Raw genomic sequence first — 9518 nt, 5'->3', positions numbered from 1 at the left:
AAATACAAAAACCGCTTTTACTGAAATTTTTCCCAATACTTTTATAAGCTTACGAATCGTCATGACTTCAGCTGTGTCAGTAGGTAGTAGATTTACAAAACTCAAGTTCATAAAGACCTACATCACATTAACACTTCCTCAAGAGCGAATATGAGGACAGTCAGATCTGCCCACTGTTAGCGATAGCTAGAGGTCAGTAGCTACAGATTATCTTTTGAAAAATTTTGCGTAGGTAAAAGCTAGAAAATTTTGAATATAATGTTTCCAAGGGGAAAACCGTCAGTGCATATACCGTACTGAAGTACTGTAGGAATTATTCATTACTTTATTTACAGAATATTTCTCTTTCATATTTTATTAAAATAAAAAACAATCTGGAACAACATAAGTGTAACAGCTCCAGCTCTTTCAGCTTTCACTAAATGTTTTTAAAGATCTACTTCAAATGTAAATTATTTGTTTCTTTTTTTAACATTTAGCACTGAAATAATATTCAGAAATTTATTTCTGTTACAGAGAAATGTCTATGTGTTACTCATTTTAAAAGAAAAAGCAACTCATTCCTGTGATCACTATGTTTGAATTTAGTGTTGAAGGTCGACCCAAGAGATCTAGCGTTAGCGACGGCCAGTTTCAGCAGTGTGTCTCATCAAAGCTGGCATCCAAGTCTGTACTCTCAAGTCTAGCAGTCAAGTGTCACACTAGGTAGTTTTCTCTCCTAGCGTTCAGCAAATACGTCTTTTTAGAACAATGTTCTCAACTGCTGCGTATAGCCGTCGTTTCCTACGGTAAAAAGATCACACATGCTCGCCAAGAAATATTTTCTTCGAAGACAGTCTTTTGTTATTTCAAGCTGAGTTTGCTCGAATACCTGTAAATGTCGAGTGCTGTGAATGTGTCTTACAGTCATCTTGTAACACAGCCTTTAGGTTTTGCTACGTAAACAGTTTCCTGTTGAGAGATAATGGGCGTCGTCTTGTTGGATAACCAACGTCGTGTTAAAACAAAAATTTAAAACGCATGTAGTATGAGTATTGTAACTTGAAGTGTGTGTTTGGAAATGAAATAATTCAATGAAATCATATAATATGACGAAGGGGTGGTCAATGATTTAGTGCAAGAACCACCTGTACTGCATTTATGATACAAATAACATAACAGAAAAAGCTTTCTTTCACACACTCATGCCCACTATATTTCTATTAAGGATGCACAAAGATTACGAATATGGAAAATTTACAAGTAATATAACAATGAGGACTTTTGCGGAACTTCCTAGCAAATTAACAATGTGTTCTAGAGTAGGACTTGAACCCGAGAATCCCCCAAGCTATGGCTAAGCCATTTCTTCCCAACATCCTTTCTTAAACGAGTGCTAGTCCCGCAAGTTTCGTAGGAGAATTTTTGTGATGTTTGAAACGTAGGAGAGGAGCAACTGGCGTAGGTAAAGTCGTGAGGGTGAGTTGTCGGCCTGTAATAAGGTCATTCGTTATAATTCTCCAACAATACATTGTTTCATTTTGGTATGCATTGCAGATATTCTTTTGCTGTAAACTTGCAGTTTGAAACAGGAGGAGTCAACTATTTCAAATAATATTCTCAAGTACTGTACCAGTAAATTTTAGCAGTTTATTCGCTTGTGAGGAAACCAACATTCAGAGATAAAATTGATTACAAAATGTTACTTAGTTGTAGAGTAGTATAATGCTTTCTCGGCGTCCACAACAAAGAGTGTGATGTTGGCACAATAACTGATAATTCTCTCGCACCATTGCGTCATAGGTATTGGTCATCAATGTAATGAGGCGGCTTCCTCATAAAAAAAGCATCTTGTTGGCGATCCAAACCACTGCGCCATTTTCAGCGCACAGAATTCAGTGTACCACGTTTACCACCGACCACCGCCGTTCATGACGTAACACCAAGACCAACGTTACGAAAGCAGAAAACGACAGCAGCTCTCCTAGTGGCATGGCAGTGTACTTTGAATGCGAGAAAACGTAGTGCGAAAATCCGTATTTTTAATTCGAAATATATTTAGAAGAAAATATTTTTGCTTTTTACTTGATAGGTAGTCTAGTAGTAAGATACCTGCTTGGAAACCGAAAGAATGCTTGAAAAATCTCAATTAGAAACTGAGATTAACTTCTCCCATCTGGGATCACAGACTTAACATTTTTTGAATGATATCGTCGCCGTCTTTTGACTGTAAAATTATTTTTTTGTAAAACCAAATATTGCAATTTGTACCTTGTGACCACAATTACGCATTAGCAAAAGTCAAAACCAAAAAATCATCTTACATGACATGGCAGACACGCTGGTTTCATCGCATTGTGTTCCCGAGTGTGTATTGCCAATTGCACTGTGGATATGTTGCTCGTATTATGCTTCATTTCTTGTCATATTCGTAATATTGTGTTGGGTAAATCTCCCCGTTCGTATAACACTGCAGTCTTCAACAATTTATGTAGTGGATTTGTAATATTAGTAAACTTTGGAGTAAACTGACAGTAATATCTGGCTAACCAAAAATAGCTTTTTAACTCCTTGCTAGATTTCCGAACTGGAAAGTTCTTTACCTTCTCCACATTCCACTCTTCTGGCTCTACACCTTTATCCACTAAGAGCCAGCGGCCTTGCCGCATTGATAACACCGGTTCTTGTCAGATCACCGAAGTTAAGGGCTTGGATAGCAAGTGGATGGGGCACCGTCTGGGCCTGCCGAGTGCTATTGGAGAGCGGAGTGCACTCAGCCCTTGTGAGGCCAATTAAGGAGCTACTTGATTGAGACGTAGTGGCACCGGTCACGAAAACCGACAACAGCCGGGAGAGCGGTGTGCTGACCGCATGCCCCACCGTATTTATACTACGTCACATTACATTAATACTTGTTCCATAGATCATGAATACGAGGTTTCGTAATGATGTGGAGTGTGTCAATCAAAAGTTTTCTTTACACAGTATAATTAATTTTTTACAGCTACAACTTCATATCTAAAAATTCATCTAATGAGTAGAAGGAGTTGTCATTTAGAATTTTTTTAATTTGTTTTTAAATCTTGGTTGGCTCTGTTAGACTTTTAATGCCATTTGACAAATGACCAAAGATTTTTGTGGCAACAAAATTCATCCCTTTCTGTGCCAAAGTCAGATTTAACCTAGAATAGTGGAGATCATCCTTTCTTCTTGTTGTGGCGTAACAACGAGCTACGCCACACTGAGGAGGAAGCCGAAAGGCACGCGTACACACACGCCGACTGGCGTCAAGTCTGGAACAGGAGACTTAATGAATGCGATAAAGAAAATACGTAGCTTTGGAATATACTTAACTTTTAATGCTTCCTTTGGTACATCTCTCTTGACTATACAAATGAGACTCGTAAGATACATGCACTGATACAATTGGCGCCTTGCTAAGTCGTAGCCATTAACTTAGCTGAAGGCTATTCTGTCTCTCGGCAAATGAGAGCAAAGGCTTCGTCAGTATAGTCGCTAGCAACGTCGCCGTACAACTGGGGCGAGTGCTCATACGTCTCTCTAGACCTGCCGTGTGGTGGCGCTCGGTCTACGATCACACAGTGGCGACACGCGGGTCCGACATGTACTAATGGACCGCGGCCGATTTAAAGCTACCACCTAGCAAGTGTGGTGTCTGGCAGTGACACCACACTTCTAGTGTTGTTTAATTGGGGTGGGTTATTAATAACAAATTTCGTAAGGGACTACATGTATTGCAAAAATACTGTGAATATCCTGAGTTTCTTAAATAAATGTCTTCAAAGTGATCATAACTGGGCTCCAGCTATTATTCTGATTACATGCTTTTGTGCAATGACTCCTTCTTCTCTTACTGATGAATTACCCGATATAGTGAATTAAAACAGGCATTTAGGCTAATTTAGTAATATTTTTGTCACCAAAATTTACACTAACCCTAATAGCATAAGTAATGAACCTAACTGTTTCAACAGATCATCAGTTTTTTTTTCCAATTCAATTTCTCCTCAATGCAAACGTCCAGAAATTTTTAATATTCTGCCTTAACAACAGACTTATACTGAACATTTATATTTATCAATGGTGTTATGACATTTACTGTACAGAACTATATATACTGTGTTTTCTCAAAATTTAGTGAGAGTCCATTTCCAGAGAACCACTTCATAATTTTCTGAAAGACATTATTTACAATTTCCTCAGCTGACTCTTGTTTGTTGGGTGTCATTACTATACTTGTATCATCAGCAAAAGAACCAGCTCTGCATCTTCTTGAATATAGAGTGGCAAGTCATTAATATATGTTACAAACAATAAGTAACCCAAGAATTAACCCTGTGGGTCACCATTCTTGATACTTCCCCAGTTTGAGGAATCTGCTGATTTTTATAGAATATCTGTACTATTAATTTAAACCTTCTGCATTCTTCCATTTAAATATGAATTAATCAATTTCTGCACTGTCCCACTCATACCACAATAATTAAGCTTACGTAGAAGAATTTCATGTTTCGCACAGTCAAAATCCTTTGAGAGATCACAGGACATCCCAATGGGTGATGTTCGGTTATTCGAAGCATTTAATATTAGATCAGTGAAAGCATATTGTAAGGCGTATGCTTCGCCGGCGATGGGCGAGGCATGACAGAATCTCTGACCAGAGAGTAGTTTATTGTTAGTTGTTGCTTGTCGCGAGTCTGCGCCAGTCTGCGCGAGTCGACAGTAGTAGTCAGTAGTAGTCAGTCGGATACAGTAGTAGTCGGTCGGCTTTAGTAGCGAGTGGACGGTAGCAGTCTGCGGGAGTCGGCATGCGTCGGCTGTGTGCTCTGCTCGCGACTCTGGTCAGGACTCCGGAGAATGAGTATTGTTGTAGAATGTAAAGAAGCAGCATTGCGCATATTTAATAATGTATGTTAATTGTAATTAATTTGTTCAAAAAAAATTGCCCCAATAATAATTTTTTTATAAAGTAACTCTTTTAAAGAAAAACATTCATTTCAATTTAAAGAACATTTCCAATGGGTCGTCACTCCTTTCAAGGAATATATATATATATATATATATATATATATATATATATATATATATATATATATATATGCCAGCTCTTTTAAAGAAAAGTATTCATTTCAAATTAAAGAATTTTTCCAATGCATTATCATTGCTTCCAAGAATCCAAAAAAAATTATATAGGCCAGCATTGCACGAAGCTGTGTCGAAGAATGTATATTTAAGAGCAGATATAATTGCAGTTTTTATTGAGGTAAGAATTTTTGCTTTTTTATTCAGAATACAGGGCCGAAGGTCAGCGCTGCTGTCCTTATAAAATTTACCAGATATTATTATTTCTGTTAGGAGGTTACATTTCGTTCATGGTTCATTATTTAATTAATATTATTGTGTGGGTTCATGGTTAATTATCATTCCTTAATTTTTGTGGGGAGGTTACACTTGGCTCCATTTCACATTTTTCATTTAACATTTCTGCGGGGAGGTTACAATATATAGCCTGTTGAAAAGCCTTTCTGAAAACCAAACTGATATTTTGTTGGTACTTCATTTTTACAAATACGTGATGCTACTCTTGAATACATTACTTTTTCAAGAATTTTGGGCAAAGCTGTTAGAAGTGAGATTTGGTGGTAGTTGTTAGCGTCAGACGAAAGCCCATTTTTATGTAATGGTTTAACAACAGCGTGTTTCAGTCTATCTGGAAAAACGCCCTGTTTCAGTGAGCTATTACATATGTGGCTGAGAATCTACATCTACATCTACATGGTTACTCTACAATTCACACTTAACTGCCTGGCAGAGGATTCATCGAACCATTTTCATACTACTTCTCTACCATTCCTCTGTCGAATGGCGCGTGGGTAAGAAGGAACACCTAAATCTTTCCGCTCGAGCTCTGATTTCTCTTATTTTATTATGATGATCATTTCTCCCTACGTAGGTGGGTGACAACAAAATATTTTCGCATTCGGAAGAGAAAGTTGGTGATTGAAATTTCGTAAATAGATCTCGCCGCAAAGAAGACCGCCTTTGTTTCAGTGACTGCCACCCTAACTCGCGTATCATATCAGTGACACTCTCACCTCTACTTATCTGTTCGGAACAAGCTTTTAGTACCCTGTTGGAAACGACGCGTAAGGGCTTAGGATGATACAGCGGCCAGTTGGTAGCGTTGGGCCTTCATGGCGAATACGGACGGCGTTTGTTTCTTTTTTAGCGTACCAAGAATTTTACCTCCTTCCTCAGAAATTAATACTTACGTAGTTCTAACTTTAATCTATGTACCCTTAACCAATCCAAGATTTCCTTCAGCTTGTCGTTATGTTATTTTAATGACCTTGTAGCAAATTATGTCATCCAAATACGCTAAGCACTGAGGGAACATTTGTTAGTCTCTAAAGGGTACTTTGTCCATTCTTAAGCACCATCGGCATCTTTTTGTACTCGTGTTGCTGATAATTTGCATTGAATTCTGTCTTTTTTCTGTCGACTGGTTCCATTAAAACCAGATAGCAGCCGCCGGCCAAATCTAAAGTGGAAAAATACTTGGCTCTCCCTGGCCAAATATCTCACTTACGTTGGGAATGGGAAAGGTTTCACCCACTGAAATATCGTTCAGTGTCCTATATTTTGTTACGAATCAGTATTTTATTGTTCCACAGGCTTCTCGTTTCTTTGGTAGCAGCAACATAGGTTCCTTCCATGGACTTCTTCATTAACCGTCTTCTTGCTGCAAAATGCCTTTAGCGTTTCTACATCTACATCTACATCCATACTCCGCGAGCCACCTGACGGTGTGTGGCGGAGGGTACTTTGAGTACCTCTATCAGTTCTCCCTTCTATTCCAGTCTCGTATCGTTTGTGGAAAGAAGGATTGTCGGTATGCCTCTGTGTGGGCTCTAATCTCTCTGATTTTATCCTCATGGTCTCTTCGCGAGATGTACGTAGGAGGGAGCAATATACTGCTTGACTCCTCGGTGAAGGTATGTTCTCGAAACCGAGCTACTGAGCGTCTCTCCTGCAGAGTCTTCCACTGGAGTTTATCAATCATCTCGGTAACGCTTTCGCAATTACTAAATGATCCTGTAACGAAGCGCGCTGCTCTCCGTTGGGTCTTCTCTATCTCTTCTATCAACCCTATCTGGTACGGATCCCACACTGCTGAGCAATATTCAAGCAGTGGGCGAACAAGCGTACTGTAACCTACTTCCTTTGTTTTCGGATTGCATTTCCTTAGGATTCTTCCAATGAATCTCAGTCTGGCATCTGCTTTACCGACGATCAACTTTATATGATCATTCCATTTTAAATCACTCCTAATGCTTACTTCCAAATAATTTATGGAATTAACTGCTTCCAGTTGCTGACCTGCTATATTGTAGCTAAATGATAAGGGATCTTTCTTTCTGTGTATTCGCAGCACATTACACTTGTCTACATTGAGATTCAATTGCCATTCCCTGCATCATGCGTCAATTCGCTGCAGATCCACTTGCATTTCAGTACAATTTTCCATTGTTACAACCTCTCGATATACCACAGCATGATCTGCAAAAAGCCTCAGCGAACTTCCGATGTCATCCACAAGGTCATTTATGTATATTGTGAATAGAAACGGTCCTATGACACTCCCCTGCGGCACACCTGAAATCACTCTTACTTCGGAAGACTTCTCTCCATTGAGAATGACATGCTGCGTTCTGTTATCTAGGAACTCTTCAATCCAATCACACAATTGGTCTGATAGTCCATATGCTCTTACTTTGTTCATTAAACGACTGTGGGGAACTGTATCGAACGCCTTGTGGAAGTCAAGAAACACAGCATCTACCTGTGAACTCATGTCTATGGCCCTCTGAGTCTCGTGGACGAATAGCGCGAGCTGGGTTTCACAAGATCGTCTTTTTCGAAACCCATGCTGATTCCTACAGAGTAGATTTCTAGTCTCCAGAAAAGTCATTATACTCGAACATTTCCAGTGTTGTACATGAATGTAGATACACAACTATACTTTGTGTTCTGGCAATGGCGGGAGTGCATGCCTCACCGTTTGACATTTTGTCTCCTTTTAAATAAAATGCACCACAATATGAACTACAATATTTTTCCAGTTCGTATCACTCTTTGTTCAAAAGCTCGGTTATGATCGCTTCACTAACTTGTGCAATGCGAGTCCGTAAGTGTTCATCCTGTTTCTTGCATCCTGCGTGGCTCATGTTGGCGCCACTTTATCAGTTCGCCTAATACTTTACTGTACCCAGGTCTCTCTTGGACTGACTTGTGTTCAATACACTGAGAATAATTTTCCCTTGCTCTATGCGTACCATAGATTCGGCTGTATACACTCCGGACATGACTCCTAGTCTGGAAATAATTATCCCTCTTTCGTTACTGGAGTACTACCTTACCTCACTTATATCAGCCAACGATCTTGCCACAGTGGTAACGCCGGTTTCCATCAGATCACCGGAGTTAAGCGCTGACGGCCTTGGCTAGCACTTTGATGTGTGACCATTCGGGTCTGCCGAGCGCTGTTGGCAAGCAAGGCGCACTCAGCACTTGTGAGGCCAAATGGGTGCCACCTGAATGAGAAGTAGTGGCTCCGGTCACGAAACCTGACAACGGGCGGGAGAGGGGAGTGTTGACCACACCTTTCCATACCCGCATCCCGTGAGGCCTATCGGCTGAGATTAACACGACTGTCGGCAGGTAGCGTTGGGCGTTTCGAGGTCTGTCCGGACAGAGAGGCACTGTCTTCAGGCCACAAGTGGCCTACCGGGACCATCCGACCGCCGTGTCATCATCACAGGAGGATGCGGATAGGAGGGGCGTGGGGTAAGCACACCGCTCTCCCGGTCGTTGTGATGGTATTCTTGACTGAAGCCGCTACTATTCGGTCGAGTAGCTCCTCAATTGGCATCACGAGGCTGAGTGCACCCCAAAAAATGGCAACAGCGCATGACGACCCGGATGGTCACCCATCCAAGTGCCGACCACGCCCAACAGCGCTTAACTTCGGTGATCTTACCGGAACCTGTGTATTCACTGCGGCAAGGCCGTTGCCCTGGACGGAGATGAATGTAAACTTATCTTTTCTTTCCTAGGAACTATTATCATGTCTCTTTCTTGCCATGCTATTTTGTCTAAAAGGTAATACAACAGTTTTCGTCTCAGGATTTATCACTGAGTTGGGTACATTACTTTTCTCTTCACCATTCTGTGATGTACTCCTTTTCATTGTATCTATATTTCTTGTGGGACTCTGTCTCCTATTTGTAGATCCCTTTTTCCTGTTCCCACCCATTTATACTCCCTTTTCAGTCTGACTCAAGGACGCCCCATTTCGTCTCTGTTAATGCGTTTTCTGTTAACTGCAGTATCCATCTGATCCACAGCCTTCTTACCACATTGCGGGTTTACTTCGGTCTCTGGTACCGATAGCAGCGGATTACTTCCATCCTTTATTCTAATTACCTTCTCATCACAGTTAATCACAACTTTTTCTT

General features: G+C 40.4%; 1 pseudogene; it reads right to left on the bottom strand.

Annotated features, from left to right (window-relative positions):
- Positions 1–8958: 8958 nt before the first annotated feature.
- Positions 8959–9076, bottom strand: LOC126200025 (5S ribosomal RNA; annotated as a pseudogene).
- Positions 9077–9518: the final 442 nt, after the last annotated feature.

Source organism: Schistocerca nitens, chromosome 8 (assembly GCF_023898315.1).
Source record: "Schistocerca nitens isolate TAMUIC-IGC-003100 chromosome 8, iqSchNite1.1, whole genome shotgun sequence".
NCBI lineage: Eukaryota > Metazoa > Arthropoda > Insecta > Orthoptera > Acrididae > Schistocerca > Schistocerca nitens.
Note: the sequence above shows the minus strand (reverse complement) of the source record. Positions and strands in the feature narration are given on the sequence as shown.